This window comes from Phoenix dactylifera, unplaced genomic scaffold (assembly GCF_009389715.1).
Source record: "Phoenix dactylifera cultivar Barhee BC4 unplaced genomic scaffold, palm_55x_up_171113_PBpolish2nd_filt_p 000139F, whole genome shotgun sequence".
NCBI lineage: Eukaryota > Viridiplantae > Streptophyta > Magnoliopsida > Arecales > Arecaceae > Phoenix > Phoenix dactylifera.
The window spans coordinates 1,169,622-1,187,313 of record NW_024067695.1 but is presented as its reverse complement, the minus strand read 5'-3'; the positions used below and the strand labels follow the sequence as shown (position 1 = coordinate 1,187,313).

At 41.1% G+C, this 17,692-nt stretch overlaps 1 pseudogene; it reads left to right on the top strand.

Moving 5' to 3' along the window:
- LOC120104011 overlaps positions 1-10,392 on the top strand; it is a 36,555-nt pseudogene extending 26,163 nt beyond the window's left edge.
- Positions 10,393-17,692: the final 7,300 nt, after the last annotated feature.

Sequence of the window (17,692 nt, the reverse complement as noted above, 5' to 3'; positions counted from 1 at the left end):
CATTCCAACCAAGTATGGACCTTAGTAGATCCACCTGAAGGTATTGTACCTATTGGGTGTAAATGGATCTACAAAAGAAAATTAGGTTTGGATGGCAAGGTAGAGACCTATAAAGCAAGCTTAGTGGCAAAAGGTTATAGTCAGCGCGAAGACATTGACTATCAGGATACCTTTTCACCGGTAGCCATGCTAAAGTCCATTCGAACATTGCTTACTATTGCAGCTTATCATGATTATGAGATATAGCAGATAGATGTGAAAACTGCATTCCTTAATGGATTTCTTGAGGAACATATCTATATGGAGCAGCCTCTGGGTTTCACTTCTAGTGATAGTGATCACAAGATCTGCAAGCTATAAAGATCCATTTATGGACTGAAGCAAGTATCTCGAAGTTGGAATACTCGTTTCAACAATGTAATCAAATCGTTTGATTTCATCAAGAATGAAGAAGAACCATATGTGTACAAGAAGATCAGTGAAAGGGCTATAGTATTTCTCGTATTGTATACTCCTGATTGGGAATGATATTCCCATGCTCACATCGATCAAGTTATGGGTGTCTAAGAAGTTTTCCATGAAAGACCTAGGAGAAGCATCCTATATTTTGGAGATTAAGGTTTATAGAGATAGATCTAAAAGGATGCTAAGCCTTTCACAGAAATTGTACATAGAGGAAGTGCTGAAGAGGTTCAGCATGGAAAACTCTAAAAGGGGATTGTCATCACTAAGGCATGGGATAAATCTCTCCAAGAAGATGTGCTCCAAAACATCTGAAGAGATTCAGCACATGAGCAGGATTCCTTATGCTTCGGCAATAGGGAGCCTCATGTATGCCATGTTATGTACTCGACCTGATATAGCACATGCTGTGAGTGTCACGAGCAGATATCAGTCAAATCCAGAAAAGGAGCATTGGATAGCTGTGAAAAATATTCTTAAGTACTTGAGAAGGACTAAGAATATATTTTTCGTCTTTGGAGGAGGGTCTGAGTTAAAGGTAGAAGGATACACCGATTCAGACTTTATGACTGATTTTGATGATAGAAAGTCTATCTCAGGATATGTATTCTTATGCAATGGAGGATCAGTAAGTTGAAAGAGTTCCAAACAACCGATTATTGCAGATTCTACCATGGAAGCAGAGTACATTACCACATCGGATGCTGCAAAGGAAGCATTCTGGTACAAGAAGTTTGTCGAGGAGCTAGGTGTCATGTCATCAGATGCTATAATCCTTTTCTGCGACAATAACGGCACTATAGCACTGGCTAAGGAGCCAAGGTCTCACCAGAAGTCCAAGCACATAGAGCGGCGATTCCATCTAATTAGTGACTACCTCGAAAAGAAGTATGTAGAGGTGCAGAGAGTAGACTCCACTGACAACGTAGCGGACCCATTCACTAAACAGCTAAGTCAGCGAAAGTTAAAAGTTCATCTTGAGAAGATGAGACTAAGACACATGTTTGATTGGCTTTAATGCAAGTGGGAGATTGTTAGAAATATATCCTAAAAGCCAATGTGGTTGACGCATATTTGTAATATAGGGCATAAATTTGTAATTTGACTCTTATTAATAAATAAGATTGGACAATTTATTTTTCATTCATGTTTGTATGTGTCCATGAATTATCCAAGAAATTAATAGATGATGACACATATTCTCAAGGAGTTGAGAATTTGAGGCATGTGTCATTAGGGATTAATTTTTAAATGCTCCTGATCGATGGATCCATCACGAAGGATGGTGATCGACCTGTTGAGATTAGTGCACACATCACTTAGTCAGATGGACGAGTCTCGAGTCCACAGTGTAGAGACACTGGAGTGATTATGCAAGTGCTTGTTAGAGAATAAGGTACTGAGCGTGACCAAAGAAAGTAATCACATGAATGTCTATCCACTCATCAGTGACTACTTATACTGCAGTTGTATGACTGGTCCTTTGACCTGCGATGCTTCAGCTATTCACTGTGAGGTTACTGTAGTTTGACGAACATGTGAACTTGGGCCCTAGCCATTTAGATCCTTGTGGTGCGGATTGGCTGCAGTAGGTTCATTTTGGAATAGGATTGTATTTAGATGGGATCTATCAACCTTGATAGATTAGGAGTGATCCTATGTGATTTATGAGACTGAGTTCGACAAATTTCTGATCAGGTATTTTGAAAAATGAGTTTTTCATAACTCGAACTGGAAGTCGAATAAATTATATATATAACGGACGAAGGGGTTTGACGAATTATCCATAATCTCCGTCCTGTCCGGATCCATAATAGAGGACTATATCATACGCTAACTGCACCAAGAGATTCAGATATTCCATTCTGCTGGGTTGCCACTGCATACTGTTAGGTGTCACTAGTGGATTGTGAGACTCAAAAGCATTCACTTGGTGATCAGTGAACCCTAAGAGAAGAACTAAAATTATTTTAGTTTACTAAAAGGAGTTTCAGTGATATTGAGATGGAGATCTCAATATGTCTCACTACCAGTCAGAATAGAAACTGCGGGATCACACACAGAGAAGATTTAATTAGTCAGACTATTATAATTATGATTTGGAATCACAATAGAAATCAATCATCAATATGATTGGTGATTGAATTAACCCACTAAGTGTTAGTGAGTTAATGGAAGAAAAATTAAGTGGAATTGATTGCAATTGGATTGCAATTGGGCTGTTTAAATGAGCCAAATTAAATTGGGTTCGACCTAAATTGATTTGGATTCATGATTGGGTCAATTTGATTAAACCAGAATTTTTGCAGATTTTAAAGTTCACATGTCGTCATAGGATGAATATGACTTAAGTCGTGTTCATACTATGCGGACTTTAAAGTCCACATGGCGTCGTTGGATGCATGCTCCCAATTAATTCTCCTAATGTGATTAGGAGTTAGCCTGAATCCTAATGTGATTAGGAATTGGGAATTAATCAAGTTCTAATGTGATTAGAAATTGGAGATTAATCAAGTCCTAATGTGATTAGGAATTGGAAAACCCTAGAAACCTCATCTATAAATAGGAGGCGTGTGAGAGCCCTAAGTATGCAAGCAAGAATTGAAGCAATTCATCTCTTCTCCACGCCTCCTCTCTCCATCTCTTTCTTCCTTCTTCACGGTAGCAAGGGGAGCCATCCTCCTCTTGTCTCATGGCAGCAAGGAAGCCCTTCTTCCTCTTCTTCCAAGGCGTTGGAAATTGAAGAAGAAGATCTAAAGGAAGAGAGTCTACGCGGCAAGTGTTAGGGATTCAACCCTACGATTGCGGAATATAAGAAATAGTAGGAGAAAAAGGACACGGCAAGAAACAATAACAGACGCACAAGACACCCAAGTTTATGTGGTTCGGAGTCCCTTGCTCCTACGTCCACAGCCGCACAGATCAATACTTCACTATATAATCAAAGAAAGTTACAGAGATTCAAGAGAAGAGAACAAACTCTCTTTCTTACAGCAAAACAATCTCTCTCAAGACGAGCAACGCGTCGTCTTCCTGATGCACACAAAGGATCTCCTTTTGGAAACTTCTCGTTGATGAGTTCTAGGGTTTCTCAAGGTTGCCACACACCTCTCGTGTCCCACAAGAAGTCTATATATACCTCCCAATCTCTTACTTTGATTAGGGCTTCAAAAAACCTTGGCTTGAACCCGGTTCATAACTCAGCCTCGCGTGAAAATCGTGCTCGAGTCGACTCCCGCAATTCTGCGAGTCGACTCGGCCACAGTCCACAGAAAAAGCCTCTCTGTCTGCCTGTGGGAGTCGACTCCTGGAGTTCTCGAGTCGACTCCAACACTGAGGAGTCGACTCCTATGGATCTGGAGTCGACTCCAAGACTGTGCCAAGTCTGCCTGCGTGCCAGAGTCGACTCCAAGTCTGCTGGAGTCGACTCCGGACCTTGCTGAAATTTTTTTTCTTTGCTGATTCAACTCTGAATCTTTTCGAACTCTTTCCGGCTTGTCTTCCCTTGATCCTCCACCACCATAGTGCACATAGGGGTCTTGAAAAAGGGAATGGATCAGGCTCCACAACCCAACAACTCTCCCACTTGGAGACTGATACATCCAATTGTGCATCTATCTGAAAAATAAACAAACTTCTATATCTTGATCTGTATTCTCTGTGCGGCACCTCCATTCAACTAGCTTTGGAGGCCAATTGAGGCCATGCATAGCCTCAATTTCTCTGTAGTGACTGTCTTAGTCAACATATCCGCTGAATTCTTTGCTCCTTGAATCTTCTCAAGTAACAAACTGCCATCTTCTAGCAACTTCCTGATGAAGTGATATCTCAGCTGTATGTGCTTCGTTCTCGCATGAAACATTGGGTTCTTAGCTAAGTGAATAGCACTCTGACTGTCGCAGAATAGTACACTACAGTTCTGTTCTCTGCCCAGCTCTTTCAGAAGGTTTTGTAGCCAAATCATCTCCTTGCTGGCTTCTGTAATGGCAACATATTCTGCCTCAGTTGTCGAAAGAGCAACGATCTTTTGCAGTTGTGAGAACCAGCTCACTGCTGTCCCGCCTACGGTATAAACATACCCTGTGGTGCTTCTTCTAGTGTCAGTATCACCTCCTAGGTCTGCATCCACAAAACCTTGTAGTGTTTGACTGCCTTTTCTATAACACAAGCCTACATTTCTGGTACCTTTCAAATATCTTAGGATCCACTTGACAGCCTCCCAATGTTGTCTACCCGGATTGGCCATGTATCTGCTCACAGCTCCCACTGCATGTGCAATGTCGGGTCTCGTGCATATCATAGCATACATCAAGCTGCCTACAGCTGAAGCATATGGTACCCTTGACATCTTCTTCAACTCCTCATCATCCTTGGGTGATTGCTCTTTTGAAAGTTTGAAGTGGCTTCCCAAAGGTGTCTTCACAGGATCTGCATCTGTCATATTGAATCTATTCAGCACCTTATCAATGTAGTTAGCTTGAGAAAGCTTCAGTGTTCCAGCCACCTTATCCCTTTCAATCCTTAGCCCAAGCATCTGTTTTGCTGCACCCATGTCTTTCATTGCAAACTTCCTTGATAGCTCTTTCTTCCATCTTTCAATTTCTTGTAGGTTCGGTCCGGCTATCAACATGTTGTCAACATACAAAAGTAAGATGATAAAACTGCCATCAAGTACCTTAAGATAACAGCAATGATCTTCTTGACATCTTACAAAACCATTGTTGATCATGAATCCATCGAACTTTTTGTACCACAACCTCGGGGCCTGTTTCAAACCATACAAACTTCTCTTCAGCTTGCATACAAGGTTCTCCTTGCTAGGGACTGCAAAGCCGATAGGTTGCTGCATGTAGATGTCTTCATCAATCTCTCCATGGAGAAATGCAGTCGTAACATCCAACTGCTCCAAATATAGATTTTCTGCTGCCACAATACTCAGAATCACTCTGATTGTTGAATATTTGACTACCGGAGAGAAAATCTCAGTGTAGTCGATACCTTCCTTCTGTTGGAAGCCTTTCACAACCAACCTTGCTTTGTACCTTTTGCTGCCATCATGTTCCTCTTTAACTTTGTAGACCCACTTGTTCTGTAAAGCCTTCTTGCCTTCTGGTAGTGAACTGAGTTCCCAAGTTTGATTTCTATCCAAGGACTTCATCTCGTCCTTCATGGCTAACTCCCACTTCACCGAATCTTCACTTTCCATTGCTTCTTCATAACACTCGGGTTCACCTCCATCTGTCAATAGCAGATAATGTAAAGAGGATGAATATCTATCCGGTTGTCTCGAGATTCTTGTTGATCTTCTCAGCTGTGGTATACTTGGTTGAGGTTGTGCCACAACAGTTTCTGAATTTTCAGGATTTTTCTGAAAACTTTTGGCAACATCTTCTTCTGTAATCTCTTGCAGCTCAACTTGCTGTTTTTCCTTGCTTTGCTCCCCTGCACTCTCAAGATCTGAAGTATTCTTGTCCTTATAGAGAACTCGCTCATTGAATATCACATCCTTGCTTCTGATGACCTTCTGGTTCTGTGCATCCCAGAACTTGTAACCAAAATCATCTGTACCATATCCAATGAAGAAACACTTTCTGGACTTTGCATCTAGCTTGTCCCTTTTCTCTGCATTAATGTGCACAAAGGAGATACACCCAAAGACCCTCAAGTGTGACAAATTTACTATTTTTCCTGTCCACTCTTCTTCAGGCAATTTGCAATCTAGGGGAACCGACGGGCCTCTGTTTATTAGATACGCTGCGGTGTTGACTGCCTCAGCCCAAAACATCTTGGGCAAACCAGCATGGATCCTCATACTGTTGGCTCTCTCATTCAGGGTTCTGTTCATTCGCTCAGCCACCCCATTTTGCTGCGGTGTGCTCGGTATTGTCTTCTCCATTCGGATTCCATTCACTGCGCAGAATTCCTTGAACTCACTGCTGTCATACTCACCGCCATTGTCAGACCTTAGTCGTTTTATCTTTGCACCAGATTCATTCTCCACCAGACTTTTCCACCTTTTGAAGGTGACAAATACCTCTGATTTGTGCTTCATGAAATAAATCCAAACCTTTCTGGTAGAGTCGTCAATGAACGTGACATAATAGTGTGAGCCTCCAAGAGATGCAACCGGTGAAGGCCCCCACACATCTGTGTGTACAAGCTCTAGCTTTTCTGTCTTCGGTGTTCTTCCACCCTTTGAGAAACTAACCTTTTTCTGCTTCCCAAATATGCAGTCTTCACAGAGACCTACATCAACAGTTTTCAGATCTGCTAGCTTGTTCTTCTTCACCATCATCTTCATACCTTTCTCACTCATATGTCCAAGTCTGCGATGCCAAAGACAACTATCTGCACCTGTTTCTGTTAATGCCACCGTATCCTTGGTGTCATTGGTCATGTAGAGAGTCCCCAACTTGTTCCCACGTGCTATCACCATAGCTCCTTTGGTGATTTTCCATGAACCACCTACGAAGGTAGTAACATACCCTTCGCTGTCAAGCTGCCCAACAGAAATCAAGTTTCTCTTCAAGCCTGGGATATGCCTCACATTCTTCAGTTTCCACACTGACTGATTCATCATCCTGATATGAACTTCACCTGTCCCCACAATATCTAAAGGCTCATCATCAGCGAGATAAACCTTTCCGAAGTCTCCTGCAGTGTAGTTTAGCATACACTCCTTCCGTGAGGTAGAATGAAACGAAGCTCCAGAGTCTAGTATCCACGATTCCATAGGGCTGTCCACGCTGAGAATCAAAGCATCGTTGGCTTCATCTGTGGTTGCATTCACGGACACCTCGTTCTGCCCCCTGCTTGGATTCTTCTTTCTAAGCCAACAATTCTTCCTCGTGTGGCCCATCTTGCCACAATGCCAGCAGCCATCGCCTTTCGATCTAGACTTGCTCCTCCTCTTAGACTTCGATCTGCCACGGTTTTCACTGCGTTGCACAGTTCTTCCTCTGCCTTCAGATGTGTTCAGAATCGAACCAGATTTCACACCAGACTCCCTCCTTCTGATATCTTCACTGAGTATCAGATTTCGGACCTCCTCAAACTTCAGTTTGTTTGAGCCGCAGGAACTGCTTACAGCTGTCACCGTTGCACCCCAACTTTCTGGCAGGGAGGATAGAAGAATTAGGGCACGAACTTCATCTTCAAAACTGATTTCCACCGAACTCAACTGGCTCGTAATCAGATTGAACTCATTGATGTGATCAGTAACAGAGGAACCTTCACTCATCTTCAGATTGAATAAACGGCGCATCAGGTACACCTTGTTGGAGGCCGAGGGTTTTTCATACATATTCGACAATGCTCTCAGCAAACCTGCTGTTGTCTTCTCTTCCAAAACGTTGAACGCAACGTTTCGAGCCAACGTCAAGCGAACAACTCCCAAAGCCTGACGATCCATTAAATCCCAGTCGGCCTGTGACATATCTGTCGGTTTCATACCTTCAAGAGGTAGATGAAGTTTCTTCTGATATAAATAATCTTCGATCTGCATCTTCCAGAAACCAAAGTCTTTGCCGTCGAATCTGTCAATCTTGACCTTGCCTTCTTCAGCCGCCATTGCTCCCACTTATTTCCTTCGAACCAGATGGCTCTGATACCAGTTGTTAGGGATTCAACCCTACGATTGCGGAATATAAGAAATAGTAGGAGAAAAAGGACACGGCAAGAAACAATAACAGACGCACAAGACACCCAAGTTTATGTGGTTCGGAGTCCCTTGCTCCTACGTCCACAGCCGCACAGATCAATACTTCACTATATAATCAAAGAAAGTTACAGAGATTCAAGAGAAGAGAACAAACTCTCTTTCTTACAGCAAAACAATCTCTCTCAAGACGAGCAACGCGTCGTCTTCCTGATGCACACAAAGGATCTCCTTTTGGAAACTTCTCGTTGATGAGTTCTAGGGTTTCTCAAGGTTGCCACACACCTCTCGTGTCCCACAAGAAGTCTATATATACCTCCCAATCTCTTACTTTGATTAGGGCTTCAAAAAACCTTGGCTTGAACCCGGTTCATAACTCAGCCTCGCGTGAAAATCGTGCTCGAGTCGACTCCCGCAATTCTGCGAGTCGACTCGGCCACAGTCCACAGAAAAAGCCTCTCTGTCTGCCTGTGGGAGTCGACTCCTGGAGTTCTCGAGTCGACTCCAACACTGGGGAGTCGACTCCTATGGATCTGGAGTCGACTCCAAGACTGTGCCAAGTCTGCCTGCGTGCCAGAGTCGACTCCAAGTCTGCTGGAGTCGACTCCGGACCTTGCTGAAATTTTTTTTCTTTGCTGATTCAACTCTGAATCTTTTCGAACTCTTTCCGGCTTGTCTTCCCTTGATCCTCCACCACCATAGTGCACATAGGGGTCTTGAAAAAGGGAATGGATCAGGCTCCACAACCCAACAGCAAGGAAGGAGTTCTTCCTCATGCCTTGAGCCCCACTTCTTCCTCCTTATCCATGACAGCAAGAGGGGTCTTCATCCTCTTCCTCCATGGCAGCAAGGCAAGGAAGTTCCACGGTAAAAACATCATCCTTCTCTTCCTCCATCACGAGCAAGATTGAAGTAGAAAGGGTTCTTCTTCAAAGAGGTATGCTACAGATTTTTATCTTCCAATCTATTTGATAGTCATGGATGGCTTTTGCAAGGAGCTAGCACTCTGGTAAGACCCTATTCTTAGATGATTAGATCCTCGTGTGGATACCTGTAGAGACCGGATAATTGTGCGGCTCAAACAAGAACCTAGAATAGATCATCAAGTTGCGGTGTTCATAAAACTGCACAAGGTTTGAAGATGGAATCTTCAAATCGTTATCTCTGAATTTGTTTCTATTTACATGAATGTTAATCAACCTCCTTCAGATCCTAATCTCCCTCCCTCTTGAGTTCAAGGATCTTCTGGATTTGGATCCAGAAAAAATTTTGAACTCTACGATTCTTGGCACGTTCATACGATGAACGACGCCCCGTGTGGTATTCTGCTGCGATCGTCGCATCGCGCAGGGCGTATCTCAGCATGGGCCACACACATCAGTGTGTACTGGGTAAGTATTTTAGTGGACCTCTCTCCATGTCCTACAAAGGATAATTTGACCATCTTTTCTTGAAGGCAGGATTCACAAATCGGATATGACTCGGAAGCCCATATTTCTCCAATTTGTTTATTCTGCCTTTTATATAACCAAGCCTGAGGTGCCATAAATACTTTTGATTTATCTCATCTCTAGATCTTTTGGATCCTATGGTACTCACTGGTTGCTTAGATACATTCACAGATACATCCAAATGTAAGTGATAGAGACTGTCAATCATAAAACGACGTGCAACCATTTTATTTCTCAAATAAATAGAACAATAGTCTTTATTGAAATTGAATTCAAAATTTTCTATACTTGACAATATGCAGAAATCAAATTTCTGCTAGTAGCAGGTACAAAATAACAGTCCCTAAGTATATATATAATATATATATCGAAGATTCTAAAGGATAACCATCTTTGATAATAGAGGTTTAACAACTGAGAGTAACCATCTTTGCTAGGCACTAGATGGCACTTGCAACACCAACAAGGCATCCACTAGCGCAGCGACAATTAGTGGCTTTGAAGATATCCCTGCAAATAGCGAGTCAGCCCGCTTGAAGGCTGTGGCCAGCTGGCCAGTCTCAGTTGCTATCAATGCCGGCGACTTGGACTTTCAATTCTATAAAAGTCGTGTATTCAGTGGTGACTGTGGAAATGAATTGGACCATGGTGTTACTAATGTTAGCTACAAAAAGATTGCCGATGGGACTTAAGTATCGGCTGGTGAAGAACTTATGAGTTAAGTCATGGGGTGTGAGTGGATACATAAGGATGGAATGAGATGTTGATGCGTCTGAAGGGCTCTGTGGCATTGCGATGCTGGCTTCTTACCAAACTACCTGAATTCGAAAACTTTCTCCTATTTCTACATGATATTGGCTATTAGGATCGGCTTGTGTTTATGGATCAATCTTAATTTCAATCATGCTGGCATTTCTACTATGTAAATTTGAAGCATAAAATTGTGCTCATATTTAATTTAAGTAATTCATGATATGATCTTGTATATCTATACAAATCTAGAATTAAACTTTATAGCATAGTTATATCTGGTATTTTGGTTTGCTTATTGAGGTTTGGATTGATTATTCACATTATGATCTCTTAATGAAGTGGGTTTGCTTGGATAAAATACAAAAAGAAATTATTTTTTTTTTTTGCTTTTTGTGTATGAAATGTTAAATTCTGATTTGATCCGTTGACAATCTTATTATAAATTACATATCAGTTAAGAGCATAGATCTAACAAATTAGGTTTGCCATTTCCAAAGTGGCTCCTACATTGCTCGTCATTTTTTAAAAGAAATGCCACTAGGAATGTCCCTAGAAATGTGGCTCCACTACAACTAAAGTGAGTTTTCCCAACACTTTCCTGTCGACACTTGAAAGAAGCTTCAGTAATTTGGGCACCGTGCCAAAATTTGCCGACGCATTTTGATAGCGTCGGGAGAAATTCAGATTAAACGACATTTATAAGCGTCGTCACAATTCTACGATGCTTAAAAGCATCGTCGGAGGCCTAATTATCTCCCGAGTCTTCTTTTCCCAAAACTACGCTTTATAAAGCATCGTCGAAGGCCTAATGATCCGCTAATCTCCCCCAAAGACGACGCTTTAAAGCATCGTCGGAGGCCTAATAGACCAAACCTGCCTTTTTTCTCTCCGAACCCAACCCCCTCTCTTTCTTGGCGCGCGTGGAGAACAAGCCCTAACCCCTTCACCTAGCCGCCATCATCCCAGCGCCCTCTTCCCCTTCATGCCCTTCCTCCCTTGATGGGGATGACTCTGCGCCATCCAGAAGGGCGCTCCATTGATCCATGTCGTCTTCTTGGTTCCGATCTTCATCTTCTTTCTTTTGGTCTCGGTTTTAATGGCGGAGGAACCCATGAAGATCCCTGACCAGGCCTCCGGCGAGGTGCCGGAGGAGGAGGCTAAGGCCTTCCACATTCGGACTCTCGCCGCAGTCGTCAGCAGGTTTCGATCCGTGCCCTTCTCCCTCTTTCGATTTCTAGGGTTAGGGTTTTGGATTCGCAGTGTCGAGATCTTTTTTGTGTTTTTGTCGTGATCCTCAGTGAGAAGAAGGCGAAGGATGCGGTGATCTAGCACTACACACATGCTGCCAGCAGGTTCTCCGCCAAGCTCACTCCGAAGCAAGTCGAGGAATTGTCGAGTGAGTTATCTTCTTTCTTTCATCTCTACCTGCAGTTTCTTCTTTTTTTTCTATTTGGATTTCGATGTTTGTTAGATCTATTTCGTGTTCGATCGAATTGTTACCTGTTTGCATGGATCTAGCAAGTGATTTCAATTCCAGAGGCTTCCGATCTAGAATGACTCGAGAATTTGGGGGGTTTTTTTTCTTGGATCAGTGTAGAGAAGGTTGGTCGCCGGGTTTTTCTTCTTGCCCTTTTTGCTGGCAGCTGGGTTTTTAGATATTCGAAAAGGAAGAAGATGAAGATGAAGGCCTTTTCGCTGGCAGCTGGGTTTGCATTTCTACTGTAATTTGTAATTATGCTTTCTATTCCTATTGTAATAGATTTTCTATTGTAATTCGTAAAAAAAATCAATAAATTGAGCATTTGTTGTTGTTTCTATGTTGTTGTTCCTGTGTTGTTATTCCTGTGCTATTAGAAGAAGCAGAATCATGTTGTTGTAATGGAGAATGAATTTCTTGTTAATCACTATCTGCAGATTTTTTTCCCAAAAAAATTAATTAGGTTTTTTTTTTTAAAAAAAATAATTCTAACAACACTTTAAAGCGTCGGCAAAGCTTTCCATATTTGTCGATGCTTTTGAAAAGCGTCGGCAATTTAGTTCTCCACTTTAACTTAAGCGACGCTTTGGCGACGCTTTTAAAAGCGTCGGAAAGAAAAATATCGATGCTTATAAGCGTCGGTAAAGATCATATAAAGCGTCGCCAAAGCCCCTTTTTGCTGTAGACTGTAGTGCTCCTTCTGTCTTTAGATTAAGTACATTTTAAAAAAGATTGGTTAGATCTAATTTGCAGCCTACTTCTAACTTAATGAATTAAGTAATTATAGACTGGAGTAGTTGATACTGATAGGACGTGGGCAAGGTCCATTTTTTTCAGTTGAAAAGTATGCCTTTCATTTTACCTGAAAGGATAGGCTTAGTCCTAGTTCAATGCGTGGCATAGGCCAAGGCAAGGTTTGGGCCCAGGAAGGTCCACTTGATAAGACTGGCCAGCCCGCCCCTGCATAACATTGTGCAAACCCTAAATTTACTTCGTAACTAGTATGCAAATCCTAGCCCAGGCCCAATCGAGTCTTTAGCCTGGCCCTAGGTCCGGGCTAGGCCTAATTTGGATCACATGTTGAGACCCAGCATCAGCTTGGGCCCTGAGAAAAAAAAAAGAGTGGCTTGACCCATCAGCTATGATATCTTATAAATTTTTCGTAAGTTGTAAGCTAGTTATATATATTTATATATATTCTTTTTTTATCAATAAAGAGCTATTTCTTTCTAATCACTCAATAAACATGGCCATCGTAATGTTTCGCAAATAAAAGAGAACAAACCATGAAAAGGAAGTCACAAAAGTTGCTTCTTTGGTAAGCGAATATATTGCCAAGGGAATCTAGCAGCTTATTTGTTCTCCCTTGAAAAGGGACGGTATAGTTTTAATTTTGTTATCCGCTAATGCTATAGGAAGACACTCGGGTTTGTGAGGTAAAGCTTGTGATTCGGACTTCGAGAACAAGCAAAGCAGGTCACAACCAAATTGTTTAGTAACCGTAGGATGGCGACTCGTTCCCATCAGAAACAACAACATATGCATTTCCATGTTCCTCATCAGCATATCAAATTCACTTTTAATGATCACTTCCATGAACAGGAAATCTCACTTTAAAAACAAATCAAATCATGTTGCTTGGCATGTAAGCTTATATATGCAACTTCTGATAAAGGAATCAAAAGAAAACATTAATTCTCTGTTTTGATAAACAAGATGGTTGTATCTCAAATCAACGTAGAATAAAACCAAACAATCCTTTGGATTCTTCTAATAATCAAAAAAAAAAAAAAATCTTGTGATAATCGCAATGTTGCCATCAGCGTCGGTAGCCTCTCCCTTTCCCGTCAATTTCTATCGCAAGCAATCGAAGCGTGCGGCCAAGGGGATCTCAACGTCCGATAAAGCCTCGCTGCATGGCCCGGTTTGCCTCCAACTGCCGCTCGAGCAGAGAGTCCAGGGCTAACTAATTGCTTCTTTCCCCTTTTCCCTCGGCGGTGGCTGTCATCATGATCTGGACCCTCCAACTGAAATTAGCTATTAGTGGACGCAGCACCACTCGTGCCATGCGCGACAATACCACCAGTTGGTTCGCATTTGGCCACCACGTACGAGACCCATAAATGGGAAGGCAAGTGGCTATCAAACAGTACGAAGAAAATTCGGTGCTCCATCAGATCACTGCCCACTCATATGGAATTTTGCAGCATTATAGCTTGGATTGTAGCCGGAGTTCTGCGGTCCCGTGCCATGTGACCGTAAGGCATTGTCCCAATCAAGCTTGGTGAACCAAACGAAAATTTCTCCTTGAAATAAAAAAAGGATAGTAAGATAGAACTAAGGTGAATTTTTAAGGGGAAGCAGCTAGGGCTTTTGTTGTGGTGGTGTGCAAACAGCCAGATTGGTTAACCTTGGCATGATGCATCGAAAGCGGAAATTAACCTCATCTTTATATGCGTGAAGTAGTTGCAAATTGTAAAAACTCTTAGTTGGGCAATTGTCTTAGAGAGCTGAGTCTTATGTGGCATATTTAGCCAAAGGGGAAGAAAACACTAAAAGGCATTCTAAGAAAGCATCTTTTAAAAAAAAGAATTACAAAAAAGTATTCAATTAGCTAGATAATACAATAAAATTGATAAAAATGTTGTGAGTTGTTCAATTGTCTTAATGAGCAAGACCCATTAATCAGAGGTTCTAGAATTGGGTCTTGATGAGCTGTATATTTGCCCGACCCATAAAGAGCGAAGAAAACACTAAAACATTCTAGGGAAGCGTATTTAAAAATTATTATGAAAAGCATTGGATCAGGTAGATTGAACAAAATAAATTGGTAAATGATGTTACTTTATTCCATCTTCACTATAATCAGTGTTATCTGTAAAGATAGATTGCAATGTTTTTGATAATAGTAATTGTGATGCCACCATGCTTTCAGTTCAAAAAATCAATGTAAACATTTTTTGCCTTACATATTTGAAGAAACATCTCCTGAGATTCCATTGTAGAAAAAAAAAATTTGGTAAAAAACGGCATTCAAATTGCTCTTACATGAGTACAACCTGTCAAGTTAGAAGTAACCAAATGATACAAGAGAGGAGGAACTAAATTGTAGAACCCTTTTCAACCGCTGAACTACAACCTAGTTTGAAATAAATGGTTAGAGCAGAGAAGGAACAACAGACATTTAAGAAACGGACAGGTTTCCAGATATCCATTCTGTGTATCTAATTTTGAAAGTTTCTTCCAAATGTACTTTAGTGAACTTAGAGTCTTAGAAAAAGGAGTCAAAGGTTTTTTTTGTGTGTGTGTTTCTTAAAGGCTGAGCCAAAGGTTCCAATGCCATAAATGGCGGCTACGTGACACGATGTCTTACTTCCTCTTTCCAGAATTTTCCTAGCAAAAAGGAAGAAGCTTTAAATCCATCATTCCAAAGCTATTTCTTACTCAGCAGGATGCCTTCCCGTGGATAACTCCAATGATAGTAAGACATCCTCTTTGTGCATACTAGGTTCCTTTGAGTTACACCTATTTCCTCCACCTATATATATATATATTGTTTAGCAAGACAGGTAAATTATACCTAACGAGTGTAAATATATTCAAATGAATCAGGGTACAAAAATTTCGAGAGCAACTAGAGACAAGTTGAGATCCTACGAAGTAACTCCTGCGTGATTGGCATACATGATATACCCTAGAACATACGTCATATCTTCTTTGTCACATACGAAGCAGCATGCATCATATACTTAATGTCTTTTACGACAAAATCTCATATGTTAAAAGAAAATTCGCAGTTAAAATACGGATTTTCTATGACCGGTTAAAAACGATGCTAGGGCCCAGTCCAAAGGCATAGACCTGACCACACTGATTTCCCTGTAGAATGGAATGACAAGCCCAAATTCCAAAGATATCTACGGCCTGGTCTGACAGCGACGAAGATCAAGGATTCTTCCAGCTACACTATCAGTGGATTTTTTTGCCACCATTATATTTTCTCAGAAAGACAGGCCTTTCTGTCTTTTTCTGCTGCAGTTCTCGTTGTATTTTGTGTGCGCAGGGACAGCTAAACTTGGTTTCCACTCCAGCTCTTTCTATCCTAAATTCCTAATATTATGTGAATTATAATAGTTCGCAAACGCCGTTTTCCCTTGCTCATTCTCAATAAATTTAGGTGGTTTTGGCTGCCTTTCAATTAAAAAGAAACAAGAATTGCGTGCCATTACTCTTTCATGGCAATCAACAGCAGATGTTGACCATATAAAATCCGTTTCTTCTCCCCACAAATCTTGATTTGATCGTCTGCTGCAACCTCCCCCATCCGAAGCACAAAAGCAAGCGACAAATGAGTAGATACAAAGCATGTGAATGACGCCTTCAGAAATCCTGTTAAAAGACCAAAGCACGCGACAACCTTCACTGACTCCGTAGAAAAACATCTCTTGTTTGCTAAGAGATTCCGCAGTGATGGTTTCCATCATCGATAGATACATACTTTTAAATATCTTGGGTACCACCCGTCTATTTGCAGCATCTAATCATCATTAGGTAGGTGGCAAAACTAACGGAACAGGTTCGAAATGGGCCACCTAGGACAAGTTAAGCTTTAAATGGAGATTAGTGCAGGTTAAGTAGAAAGAAAGCAGACAAAATTAAAGAAGAAATTCTATTGTGGGCAGCTCACCAAGCACCAATAGGCTTTGCTTCGAGTGAGGATTTTGTTATTTTGGTGAAGGAAAGAAAGCAGCGGAAGTAATATAATAACACGAGCGAGCCTTATCGATCCCATGCTTCTCTTCTCACTCTAAAGAAGTCAAACCAACCCCACCTTGCGTTATCCCTCTCCCCTTGCCCCTGATTCCTCCCACGTAGTGCCGTCGCTGCGGATATAAAATTCCTGTAGATAAACGCCCGTGATGCGAGGTTGGTTCTTGGCCCCACTGTCACGGGAGGAGATGGTCTAATTTTTTTAGTAGCTAGTACTGTTAGGAGCACCACTTTCATTTCTCAAAAGAAAGAAGCACCACCATGAAAAAAAAAAGAAAACAAATAATGGAGCATGTATTATAGTTGGTAATGCTTTTAATATAACATTCAAAAAATTTAAACGTTAATTGTCATCACAATGATAATAAAGGTATGCAACAATAAGTGACTATATATTTGAAGGGAATAAACTCCAATAGATATGATCACTAATTTTTTACCCCCCAAAAAAAAAGTTCATTAATTAGTTTTACAATTTACAAATTATTTCTTTTTTTATGAAGAGAGAGGCAAAGCTATCCGATCTTCATTAGAAAAAGTGAAGTTTAGAAAAACTATTTCTTAAAGAATTTGCAAAACAAAATAATATTTTTTTTTATAATTTACAAATTATCACATTGAAATGTTTTCGCGATCAAATTCTTTCTAACTTGGTAAATAGAATATCAAATTAAAAAGAGAATCACTTTAGGACAACCAACAAGTCCAAAATATATATATATATATAAAAAAAAAAAACAAGTCCAAAATTGAACCACCAGCTCGCATCAACGTGTGGCCAACCGACAATACCACCCCAGCCTTGGTCACCACCGGAACAACTTCGACCGACTGGACCCGATAATATCAGTAAAAAAAAAAAGTAAACGGGCCCCCCTCGCATAGCTCTCAAGGACCCCACTCTCTTTGCTTTTAGCCACCACCAGAAAGGGAAAAGACCCCCCAAGCGTTAACCAAATCCATCCGAGAGTAGTTCCATTTAAATTACCAACCAGCTTGTATGGAATGAAAAAAACTGGACAAAAACAGTAACCTTCTCGTAGGCACTAAGCCCGCTAAATCTACCATAACGTAGTAAATTTACCGTATCATCCTGCAAATAGACCTTTATATATTAAATCC